Source organism: Jatropha curcas, chromosome 3 (assembly GCF_041381405.1).
Source record: "Jatropha curcas cultivar XTBG-Jc1 chromosome 3, XTBG_Jcur_1.0, whole genome shotgun sequence".
NCBI lineage: Eukaryota > Viridiplantae > Streptophyta > Magnoliopsida > Malpighiales > Euphorbiaceae > Jatropha > Jatropha curcas.
In genome coordinates, this window is record NC_143153.1 from 22876555 (window position 1) to 22890440 (window position 13886).

Sequence of the window (13886 nt, forward strand, 5' to 3'; positions counted from 1 at the left end):
TCGTAGGGGATCAAGAAACAATTGTAGATGATAACAGTGATGCAGAGGGTGTTGAGCAGGGGGAGCCAGAGAACCCCATTACACAAGAAGAAGTTGAACCTCAGTTAAGAAGGTCAACCAGAGAATGCCAACCATCTACAAGGTACCCTAGTTCTGATTACATTTTAATTACTGATAAGAGGGAGCCAGAAAGTTTCCAAGATGTGCAATCTTGCAAAGATAGAGATTGCTGGACAAAGGCCATGTAAGAAGAGATGAATTCTTTAAAAAAGAATGACACGTATGAGCTGGTGAAACTTCCAAAAGGGAAGAGAACACTCAAGAACAAATGGGTGTACAAACTAAAGAAAGATGATGGCAACCTAGTGAGATACGAAGCTCGATTGGTCATCAAAGGCTTTACTCAAAAGAAAGGTATTGACTTTGATGAGATTTTTTCACCAGTTGTGAAAATGAGTTCTATTCGAGTTGTGCTAGGTTTAGTAGCCAGTTTGAATCTTGAGTTAGAGCAGCTTGAGGTAAAGACCGCATTCTTGCATGGGGATCTAGAGGAAGAAATCTATATGGAATAACCAGAAGGATTCAAGGTCAAGGGAAAAGAGGACATGGTTTGTCGCTTGAAGAAGAGCTTGTACGGGTTGAAACAAGCACCGCGACAGTGGTATAAAAAGTTTGATTCTTTCATGGTGAATCAAGGATACAAAAGGATAGATGCAGATCCTTATGTATATGTTCAGAAATTCCCTGATGGTAAATTTATCATCTTTCTCTTATATGTTGATGATATGCTAATCGTTGGACCAGATGCACACATGATTAGCAAGTTAAAGAGTGATTTGTCAAAAGCATTTGACATGAAGGATTTGGGATCGGCAAGGCGAATTCTCAAAATGGAGATTATTCGAGACAGAAAGTCTTGCAGGTTATGGTTGTCGTAGGAAAAATATATTGAACGAGTTCTAGAGAGGTTCAATATGAAGAATGCTAAACCAGTTAGCACTCCGCTTGCCGCTCACTTCAAGTTGAGTAAGAAATCCTACCCATCAACAGAGAAAGAAAAAGGAGACATATCAAATGTTCCATATTCTTCAGCGGTCGGAAGTTTAATGTATGCAATGGTATGTACGAGACCAGATATCACTCATGCAGTTGGCGTTGTGAGCCGATTTCTGTCAAATCCCTAGAAGACACATTGGGAAGCAGTAAAGTGGATTTTCAAATACCTGAGAGGAACTTCAAAGTTATGTTTAACTTTTGGAGGTGAAAAGGCTGCACTAGTTGGTTACACAGATGCAGATATGGCCGGTGATCTTGATGAAAGAAAATCTACATCAGGATACCTATTTACATTCTCAGGGGGAGCTATTTCATGGCAGTCAAGATTGCAGAAATGTGTTTCATTATCAACGACTGAAGCAGAGTACGTTGCAGCAACGAAAGCAGGAAAGGAAATGCTTTGGTTAAAGAGATTCTTTCAAGAATTGGGTGTGCAGCAGGAAGAATATATAGTTTATTGTGATAGTCAAAGTGCATTAGACTTGAGCAAAAATACTATGTATCATGCACGGACGAAGCACATTGATGTAAGATATCATTGGCTTAGACTTGCCATCGAAGAGAAGCAGTTCCAGATGCGGAAAACCCACACTGACAGAAATGCTGCAGATATTTTGACAAAGGTTGTTCCAAAGGAGAAGTTCGAGCTATCTGTTAAAGCAGCAGGGATGGAGAGTCCCACCATGTAGTCGGGAGGGGGAGAATTGTTGTGGGGTCCCTCCAACATGTGGGACCCACAGACATTTGAAAAGAAGAAAAAAAGAAAGAAGAGATTCAAATATGTGGGATCCACACACGTTTGAATGAAGAAAAAAAAATAGGCACGTTTATTTTTCTTTCAATGGACGGTGCCAAAGAAAGAAAGAAAAGGAAAAAGTGGACGCGTGATTAACGCGTCCACTGCGCGTCCTCTTCTCCTATAAAAAGGAGAAGGATTTTCACTTCAAAGCGTACAAAAACATAAAAGCATTATACATAGTTAAGTGTATAAAATTTTAGGAAAGGGTTCCTAAAATTGGGAAAGAGAGAAAATAGTGAGGAAATTATTTTTGGGATGGTTTTGGGAAACACTTTGTGTGCCACTATTTTTGTAATCTCTTTTGTACCTACTATTTTTAGTAGAAGAATTATTTGGAGTTTTTATCCTGTGGACGTAGCCCATAACAGTTGAAGGGTGAATCACGTAAATCTCGGTGTTCTTATTTTTCATCTGGCATTTACGATAATTATTTAATTTTTATCGTGATTATTATTTCTGGTGGATTCGATCGTCAATATCCAAATTATTAGAGGTATATGTGCTAATAGTAATTTTATTTTACTTTTACCATCAGTATTTTTCACGGGCCTCACTCGAGATCAGTTAGAATCCCAACAAGTTAAACCATTCACCAAATACATAGAATCCATGCATGCTACAAATATATTTGATTACAATAGCTGAACATATAGTAATTTTAGTTTAGGGCATCTCATGTAAAGAGTAACACTTGAGAGAAAAGCTAGTTTCAAACACCACATAAAATTCATCATTCTTATTGTCATGATTTGCTATTTACAGTAATTTGAAATGTATTTACAACATGTCATATAACTCACTTGAAATACCTAGATTTTTTATTTGGAGACTTCAATAAACATAGTTAACAATACTTAGCACTTTCTCAGTCAATTTATATATGTTATTGAAAGATCATTCTATCAAAATTCAAAACATACACCATGAAATACTTGAAAGGATTCGATGCTTAACAAATTCATAAATAGTTAATAGGAAACAATATTAAAAATCATTGTATTTAAAACTCTCTCATGAAAACTATAAATTAGAGAAAGACAATTTTTAATGAGAAGTATATCTTTCTTCAAAAACTTATGATTTTCCTTAAATTCGCCAGGTACAAATACTCAAATATTAGGAAATTTCTCTCTTCAAAGGAAGTGTCATGTCAATTCTCCTTTATATATATATATATATATATATATATATATATATATATATATAATGTAATGACTAGTAAAAAATTATATTCATAAATTAATATTTCAATAAAAAAGACATTTCTAATCAATTTATATATTTAAAATAACAACTTTGATAAAAAGTATATTAATAGTCTTCATGTTTAAAGTTGTAGCTCTCTCTTCTCTTTTTTCTCTCTAGTCTTCTAATCCTAATTTTAGTTTAGGCTGCCGTTGTTTATCAGCAGTAGTCCTATTTTCTACTTTTTCTTTCGCTTCACATTTTCTTACTTTTGATCTTCTTTTACTTTTAATCCTTTATTCACTTTAACAAACTTATATATGTCTTTCCTCTTTTTTTTTTTTTTTTTTTTTTTTTTTTTTTTTTGGCTTTTGTTTTTGTTTTTTCTCTATATTTAGAGTTTTTTTTGTCATTTCTTTGAGGGTTTATTACCAAATAAAATATGATATTTGGCTTTATTTGATTGGAGATTTTAAATCTTGATTGTAAGTGTGAATCTTCCACCAATGGAACTTGTTAATATGGTATATTCATCTATTAATGCTATTAACTCATATTGGCAGAAACTCATATGTGTTTGTCATATGTTGTAAATTTTTGGGAAAAAAAATCGAAGTATATAAGATCCAAAAAAATTATTTGGTCTTCTAAATCAATTAACGGACTAGTTGCTGTCATGAATATTTATATATTTTGTGAAGTTAACTCCAAGTGAAAAGATCTAACATAATATTTTTTAATTTTAGTTTCAATATTCAAAAGAATATAAATTATTTTCTTTCTTTAAAAGATCAACGAAATGTATTAGCTACTAATAGTAAGGTTCTATGTATGGTCTATATGAATATTTGTAAATATTGGTATCATTATTAATGAATTATATTTTAAAAAAACTTCATGTTGCTACCTCAGCTCATTTGTTAACAAAGCACACTGACCATGTGGCTAGAGATGTCAATTTTACTCTACCTGCGAGTACCCAATATAATCCTATTTTAGAGGATTTGGATAGTGAATAAATGGATTTGAGATGAACTCGGGTAGAATTATTATTACCCATATTTGGTTTGAGTCGGTTTCGGATTTAAGAACTTAAGTACTTGCTACCCATTAACCATTTAATAAATATTCAAAAAATATTTTAAAATAATTTTTTTTTCAAAAGAAAATTTATATATAGACACCGTTTTAACTTTAATTAATGCTATAATTATATCTAATATTTATATTATATTTTTCATTAAGTCAAAATGTCACGACCCATTTCCGTGGGCCGGACCGGCACTAGGGCCCAGGTAAGCTTAAGGCCCCCGAGGCCCGTAGTAAGCCTAAATCTCAATTAACACATAGTATCTAACCAGGGCCTATTCACAATAAATTATAATCACATTATGGGCTTACTGGCTCACCTGCAGCTAATTACATAATATTTAATTTATAGTGTAGTGCTAACAATAAATCCAATAGTAATACACAACCCTATAACTGCGGAGTTCAATAATAATCTGATAATAGAGTAACTTATACATCCAAAATTAGACAACAGAAATGTAAAGTTTACATTTATAACTCTGCGGAGAAGATTGCAGAGCTTCAGTCGAATCAGCTGCTTCCTAGTACCTGGGAGGTTTGGAGAGAAGGGGGTGAGTTTTACAACTCAGTGAATAATAATAAATAATACACACCACATACAGTCAAGCAAAATGCACCCTAGTATACTGAATGAACACACAACAGTCAATCATATGACATTACATCAGCACCTACAAACAATATCACCTTCAAATAATCACATCACGTGGAAATTAGTCAGTGGAGTCACCGAACCCCCGATGAGCCGTCCTCCCACATGGCTCATCCTCTCACATGTGCACCAGGGAGCCGATCCCCCATACTGGCCGACCGGTCTAATCCTCACTTGACCAGCCCTCTCATTGTTTTTCCATTATCTCTTTTCTTTTCCATACCAACAGGAGGCAACCCGGTCGTCTCCATCAAATCTAGATCATCAGGCGCTCACAACAGGAGGCCACCCTGCGGGCTGCGATCAAATCTAGATTATCCGGTGCGCCCAATAAAGAAGCCAACCTGTGGTTAACAGTAACGGTAACGGTAGGTGCACACGGGGGCGCCGATCTCCCATTTACCCGGCTAACAGAAACAGAATCAGGATCCATATAACAGAATCAGAATATAACAGAAATCAGAATCAGGATCCGTATAACAGAAACAGTCTCACAAACCCATGGTGACCCACTTCATCCCAATTCCACACAAACAAGGCACAGTATATGCACAGCACAAGTAATCAAACAATTCTTTCAACGTATTACACCAATTTCATCCAAATGCACAATTATATATAAGTATAATTATAATGATCGTAACATAATATATATGATAAAATACTTGTAATATATTGTAAATATGTAAATAAAAATATAATGTTTATGAATAAATGTTATGCAAATGCAGTGTTGATATACATTATTTATTATTACTCACAGTGATGGAGAGCGAAATTCTAGCTTTGATGTTGTCATGGAGGAGCACTAGATGGACCCGGGCGATCTAAGCAAAGTAAGAATAACACAAAAAGAATAACTCTATCAGACAAAATATTTCTTTACCCTTCTAATAATTTTATTTTATATTCTAAATTTTTCTACGTAATTTAATCTCGATATTTAATTTCTTTTCTGTAATAAATTTTTATTTCTCTATCTAACTCTATTTCATTTATTTTCTTCTAAAATCTATTTTATTTCCTACCGAAATCTATTTTAATTTCCACCGAAATTTATTTTATTTTTTTTACTGAAATTTATTTTATTTTCTACCGAAATTTCGACAGCATCTCCCCTAAAAATTGGACTATCCACCTGTTAAAATATCAACAATTTATTTAATAATTCCAAACCACACAGCCCATCCGTCGGGCATTCAATCAATGCAATTTTTTCCGTCCTCCATCCAAATAGTAATATCAAAATTACATTCAACCTTAACATCAACCTACATCCATAATTTATAAATTAAAATTACATACAATATAATCTACCTTCAATCCACACTTAAATTCCATAAATTTTATTATTACCAAAATTTCCTAATAAATTATTTAATACTGAATTTAATTTTAACTAACTATTATTTTTATTAATCAATAATTACTTCATATTAATTAATCAATAACTATTTTGAATTCATTTTAAACTAACTAAACAACTAAAATTACTAACTAAATATTTTATTTATCAATAAATTAATACTATTTAAATTAATTACTCAAGATTACTAAAATCAATTACTAAAATCAAGTTAATCAACTAAAATTGTTAGAATTAAACTAACTAAAATGACTAAATTTAATTAACTATCATTAATAAAATTAAATTAACGAAAATGTAGTTAAATTAATTTATACCCCAAATATAATTTTTTTTTTGTCGAATTTTTGCTAGATCGGAAATTTGCTCGTGTTGGATCGGAGCTACGCACGCCAGAAGTGGTCCGATCCGACTGACAGTGGCAAGGGAAGGCGAAGGTGGCACGATCTGGTGGTGTTTCTGTGACAGGGAGCTGCAGCGGTGGCTGGGTGATCTGGCAGAGGGCGGAGGTGCGGCTGGCGGTGAGGCTTGAAGCTGGTGCTGCTGCTGTAGGCGCGACAGACCTGGCAGAGGGCCGACTGTGGCGCGCGGAGGAGCTACGGGACGTGCTGGCGCGCGATGGAGGCGGTGCGACTGCAACTGGCGCGCGGTGGTGATCGGCCGACGTTGCTGGAGTTGCTGGCAGTGACGCAGACACAGTTGCAGGGAAGAAGAAAGGGAAAGAAAGAAAGAAAAAGGAAAGAAAGAAAGAAAGAAAGAAGAAGAAGAAGAAGAAGAAGAAGAAGAGAGGGAGGAGGAGGCGCGGTGGCTGTGTTGGTGGAGTGGAGGTGGGGCGCTGGTGAGGATGAGAAGTAGAGGTGCAGCGCTGGAGATAAAAAGAAAAGAAATAGATGTTTCTAGATGGTTTGGGTCGAACCGGTTCGATTCGGTTCGATTCGACCCAAATCTTTGATTTTCAATTGGTTTTCGGCTTTTTCAATCGGTTTTCGATTCGATTTCTCACAGTGTTCGCAATAAAATATTAAAATAAATTTCCAAGCTGTCGGTTTATTAAATTTAATTGGAAAATCTTTGAAAATAAAAATTCGGGTTGTTTCAGTCTTCCCCCCTTTAAAAAAAATTCGTCCTCGAATTTTCTAAGTGACAAGAAACAAGGATGCAACAGTTGTTTACGACAATAGTGGCTGTACTTCTCACATAATGCTGCAACTGCTAAAAGTTATGACATTCATATTAAGTATTCTTATGAGCAGTTAGATATCTACCTTATCACCATAGTTAATTTAAACTTGAGTTGTACTATATCTACAAGTCATCAAATCAAGTAAAATATTCATAACCCAAGGCACAGATTTGACTCTAGTAGCCACCGTTATGCATAAGAATGTAAGTTCCACATAGCCTCTGCTCAAGTGAGGATTATTAATCTCGTTAGCTATATATCATGTGACCTACATTGATGTATCGTCATTTATTCTCTCACTAGCTATCATAGGCAATGATCATCACTCCATAAGAAACTCATATACCAACCCAGTATTTAATCTTACTGATATAAGAATCAGCATACTCAATCCAATTTACTACTATCTCAAGTTGGACTCCTTATTTTAAAATTCAAAACCTATAGGCTGACTCATCCATTTTCCATCAATTCCAATTCCATATATTTGCCCTCATAATCATTGAAGTTGTTCATAATTAAATAAGATGATGGCTGCCAAATCGAGAAAGTTTTCGATTCTTATCAAATTCTGCCATTAAGTACTATGTGATCATTTCCAATTAAAGAGAACAAATTCTTGCCACTACTACAAGCTTATTTCAAACAAAATCATGACACTTCTCTAGCTAATTGCTATCAACTGATAGGAGATCTTGGCTTCTATCCCAAGCACATCACCTATTTAACAACTTAACCATTTTCCAACGAAAGATATACAATCTCTTTTCAAATCCTACTAATAAGAATCCCCTAAAAACAAGTAGCACATCAACTATAAAGAGAATTTAAATTCACCATCAAATCCCTATTTTAGTTTTTAACTTCTCTATTCCTCTTTCCAATTTGTCATACCATACCATTTCTTAACTAACTGTGACAAGAATTTATGCAACTAGCCAAGTTAGCTGTTGTCATGCCAGATAATTCTTCATTTATTTTCTAGAATTTGTAATCGCCAATCTATGATACTCACTTCCATAAAGAGATCCAGCCTACAATCAAGATGTAAAATTCTCCAAACCGTAGTTTATATTCAATTTATCTATTTCATCTATCCTTAATCAATCTTTTAGAACTAAGTTAACGTATTTAGAAATCAAGAATCCTAAACAAGTAGTGCCCTTTTTTTTTGCTCAAGCTAAGTAAGAGATTAAGGATGTTAAAACCTATAATCCAACTCCTAATTAAACTATGTCCTTTGTTTTATGCCGATGAATATTCAAATAATAATATCATTAGGTTATTCTTTTATTCTTTTTTTTTTTTTTTTTCCAAGTCTATCTTAATGTCTATCACCTGCAAAATTTGTAAAATTTATATCTCATACGATGTAGGAATATTTTCAACCTTAATTATGTTCTCTCTATGTTCTTTACTCTAAATAAGGTTAATACCTCATTGAATTCTTCAAAATGGACCTAACAAATTAAGTAGTCTCTTAAGCCACAAGATATGTCACATCAGCCATTTATAACACAATAATATTCATTCAATCATAATTGCCACCAATTACTAAGAACTTCAGAATAGCTTTACATTGACTCCAATAATATCTTAATGACTCTCATCCTAATTGATATCTCAATAATTCCATGAGCAATTTTCATTTATTAATGATCTGATCGACACCCATGAGTTAGCATTCCAATAATCTTAAACCATACCGTTATCACATCCAATAATCCTATAGTTTATATTTTCAGTTTTCAAATACTACCATGTATTCTCCTCGCTAAAATTGTTAAACTATCCCAAATTCACCTATTTATTCTTATACCAAGTTTCACTGTTCCAAACAAATAGTAAATTCAAACTTAGCTAGCTTACTAATGAAATAAAATAATTTAATTACATCCATGTTCTACTAAGGACATAAATATAACTAACCTTCTTTATCCAATAAAACAAGTATCTTGCACGAATTGCACTAATTAATAGAAAGTCCTTATGTTTATATGCTTTCCACAAACAAGTTACATGTATTCACATTCATTGTCATCTTAAGCTAAGTCCCATGATCTTTTATCAACTCTTATTCCCAGTTATTACTATTAATAACACTTATCACACTATATTTATAAGCTCAATGTGTGGATTCAATTAATATAACTCATAAAACTATTTTCTAACCAAATGCCATCAAGTTACAGAAGTGAGAATTTTCTTATCTCTTTCTCTCAAGTAGAAAGTCTTTCTTAATATCCATATAATAACAGGACTAGATCCATCCTAACTCATCTAATTCATTAGTATAACATCAATTCAATAATTGGACAGTTATCTCTCCATGTCCGATGTCATTCATCAATACACTTAATCATCATAGCCCACTATTTACATAATTTCCTTATAGAGTCGTTTCTCGGATCATAGAATCTCCTATTAAACAAAAATCATTGTTTGTAATTTATATACCATCGAGTGTGCAACAACTATTTTAAACATCAAATGACTAAATACCATTAGCTTTAATTCTTATTTATACCATATTAAACCATAAGATGCCACAATCCACACAATATCCATCACTAAATACATAAAGATTAGAGTACTTTATCTCTTACTAAGAATCACAATTTACGTTTCTTATAACCACAATAATTTATATTATTCCCTATATTCACACACCAAAGAAATAGTTGCTAAATACAATAATACACTTTACTCTACCAAGTAGTCATTACTCATAAATAAAACTCACTTCATATAGTAATTCCACCAATATTATTTATTATGAAAAATACTCATCACCAATTATTATAGCAAATCACACCAAATCCTTCAATATTCAAACCTTATAAAAATCATGTATATCCATTCCATCTAGAAAAATACTCATCTCAATAATTATAAGCAATTCTACTAACCAACATCATGTAAATTTCATCAAATACATATACTAATTCAATACTCTAGTTAAATGGATTCTAATGTCCTCAAATTCAAATCATTTAGTTCTCTTATTAAATAATTAGCAACTCATTCTCAATTCCGCAGGCACACGTATACAAACATTCATGCAGTCTTCAATATATATATTCCATATTCAACACGTATTAAATAAAAATAATATACTTTCATCATTTAACTTTAACTTATTAATCATATATAACTTATCTTCTTACCTACTTAAATTATATATGAATATTATTTAATCCATAGAAAGATTTTTTTGCTTAAACCATCCCTTAGCATCAGTAACTAAATCACATTTCTAAAGAACAAGGATACAGATTTTAATCATTAAACAACTTGACTTTATCCTAGCTGCGAATAACGCTGAATGGGAAGCAAGGAAAACTATGTCAAGACATGACAGGAATTACTCCGCAGTTACTTCTAAACTTATAAACCTATGCTCTGATACCACCTTTGTCACGACCCATTTCCGTGGGCCGGACCGGCACTAGGGCCCAGGTAAGCTTAAGGCCCCCGAGGCCCGTAGTAAGCCTAAATCTCAATTAACACATAGTATCTAACCAGGGCCTATTCACAATAAATTATAATCACATTATGGGCTTACTGGCTCACCTGCAGCTAATTACATAATATTTAATTTATAGTGTAGTGCTAACAATAAATCCAATAGTAATACACAACCCTATAACTGCGGAGTTCAATAATAATCTGATAATAGAGTAACTTATACATCCAAAATTAGACAACAGAAATGTAAAGTTTACATTTATAACTCTGCGGAGAAGATTGCAGAGCTTCAGTCGAATCAGCTGCTTCCTAGTACCTGGGAGGTTTGGAGAGAAGGGGGTGAGTTTTACAACTCAGTGAATAATAATAAATAATACACACCACATACAGTCAAGCAAAATGCACCCTAGTATACTGAATGAACACACAACAGTCAATCATATGACATTACATCAGCACCTACAAACAATATCACCTTCAAATAATCACATCACGTGGAAATTAGTCAGTGGAGTCACCGAACCCCCGATGAGCCGTCCTCCCACATGGCTCATCCTCTCACATGTGCACCAGGGAGCCGATCCCCCATACTGGCCGACCGGTCTAATCCTCACTTGACCAGCCCTCTCATTGTTTTTCCATTATCTCTTTTCTTTTCCATACCAACAGGAGGCAACCCGGTCGTCTCCATCAAATCTAGATCATCAGGCGCTCACAACAGGAGGCCACCCTGCGGGCTGCGATCAAATCTAGATTATCCGGTGCGCCCAATAAAGAAGCCAACCTGTGGTTAACAGTAACGGTAACGGTAGGTGCACACGGGGGCGCCGATCTCCCATTTACCCGGCTAACAGAAACAGAATCAGGATCCATATAACAGAATCAGAATATAACAGAAATCAGAATCAGGATCCGTATAACAGAAACAGTCTCACAAACCCATGGTGACCCACTTCATCCCAATTCCACACAAACAAGGCACAGTATATGCACAGCACAAGTAATCAAACAATTCTTTCAACGTATTACACCAATTTCATCCAAATGCACAATTATATATAAGTATAATTATAATGATCGTAACATAATATATATGATAAAATACTTGTAATATATTGTAAATATGTAAATAAAAATATAATGTTTATGAATAAATGTTATGCAAATGCAGTGTTGATATACATTATTTATTATTACTCACAGTGATGGAGAGCGAAATTCTAGCTTTGATGTTGTCCTGGAGGAGCACTAGATGGACCCGGGCGATCTAAGCAAAGTAAGAATAACACAAAAAGAATAACTCTATCAGACAAAATATTTTTTTACCCTTCTAATAATTTTATTTTATATTCTAAATTTTTCTACGTAATTTAATCTCGATATTTAATTTCTTTTCTGTAATAAATTTTTATTTCTCTATCTAACTCTATTTCATTTATTTTCTTCTAAAATCTATTTTATTTCCTACCGAAATCTATTTTAATTTCCACCGAAATTTATTTTATTTTTTTACTGAAATTTATTTTATTTTCTACCGAAATTTCGACAGCATCTCCCCTAAAAATTGGACTATCCACCTGTTAAAATATCAACAATTTATTTAATAATTCCAAACCACACAGCCCATCCGTCGGGCATTCAATCAATGCAATTTTTCCCGTCCTCCATCCAAATAGTAATATCAAAATTACATTCAACCTTAACATCAACCTACATCCATAATTTATAAATTAAAATTACATACAATATAATCTACCTTCAATCCACACTTAAATTCCATAAATTTTATTATTACCAAAATTTCCTAATAAATTATTTAATACTGAATTTAATTTTAACTAACTATTATTTTTATTAATCAATAATTACTTCATATTAATTAATCAATAACTATTTTGAATTCATTTTAAACTAACTAAACAACTAAAATTACTAACTAAATATTTTATTTATCAATAAATTAATACTATTTAAATTAATTACTCAAGATTACTAAAATCAATTACTAAAATCAAGTTAATCAACTAAAATTGTTAGAATTAAACTAACTAAAATGACTAAATTTAATTAACTATCGTTAATAAAATTAAATTAACGAAAATGTAGTTAAATTAATTTATACCCCAAATATAATTTTTTTTTTGTCGAATTTTTGCTAGATCGGAAATTTGCTCGTGTTGGATCGGAGCTACGCACGCCAGAAGTGGTCCGATCCGACTGACAGTGGCAAGGGAAGGCGAAGGTGGCACGATCTGGTGGTGTTTCTGCGACAGGGAGCTGCAGCGGTGGCTGGGTGATCTGGCAGAGGGCGGAGGTGCGGCTGGCGGTGAGGCTTGAAGCTGGTGCTGCTGCTGTAGGCGCGACAGACCTGGCAGAGGGCCGACTGTGGCGCGCGGAGGAGCTACGGGACGTGCTGGCGCGCGATGGAGGCGGTGCGACTGCAACTGGCGCGCGGTGGTGATCGGCCGACGTTGCTGGAGTTGCTGGCAGTGACGCAGACACAGTTGCAGGGAAGAAGAAAGGGAAAGAAAGAAAGAAAAAGGAAAGAAAGAAAGAAAGAAAGAAGAAGAAGAAGAAGAAGAAGAAGAAGAGAGGGAGGAGGAGGCGCGGTGGCTGTGTTGGTGGAGTGGAGGTGGGGCGCTGGTGAGGATGAGAAGTAGAGGTGCAGCGCTGGAGATAAAAAGAAAAGAAATAGATGTTTCTAGATGGTTTGGGTCGAACCGGTTCGATTCGGTTCGATTCGACCCAAATCTTTGATTTTCAATTGGTTTTCGGCTTTTTCAATCGGTTTTCGATTCGATTTCTCACAGTGTTCGCAATAAAATATTAAAATAAATTTCCAAGCTGTCGGTTTATTAAATTTAATTGGAAAATCTTTGAAAATAAAAATTCGGGTTGTTTCACAAAATAATAATTTTATAATTTTTATTAATGAAAATTAAAAATATTTTTAACACTAAATGTGTAGTTAAATATATTCAAATTTTTAAATGGATAATTATAATTGGATTTGATACTAATTTGGGTATTAAAAATAAATTTCTAGCCGAAACGGAATTGGATATTTAATTTACAATTGAATTCA

General features: G+C 33.7%; 2 long non-coding RNA genes across 2 annotated transcripts; both read right to left on the reverse strand.

The window, feature by feature from the left end:
- Positions 1-4407: 4407 nt before the first annotated feature.
- Positions 4408-7172, reverse strand: LOC149497727 (uncharacterized). The gene is made up of 3 exons (XR_016319882.1): positions 6468-7172; positions 5546-5611; positions 4408-4660 (listed from the first exon to the last, which is right to left on the reverse strand). It is a non-coding gene; the product is annotated as an uncharacterized LOC149497727 (long non-coding RNA).
- Positions 7173-10864: 3692 nt separating this feature from the next.
- Positions 10865-13456, reverse strand: LOC149497728 (uncharacterized). Its single transcript, XR_016320238.1, has 3 exons — positions 12924-13456; positions 12003-12068; positions 10865-11117 (listed from the first exon to the last, which is right to left on the reverse strand). It is a non-coding gene; the product is annotated as an uncharacterized LOC149497728 (long non-coding RNA).
- Positions 13457-13886: the final 430 nt, after the last annotated feature.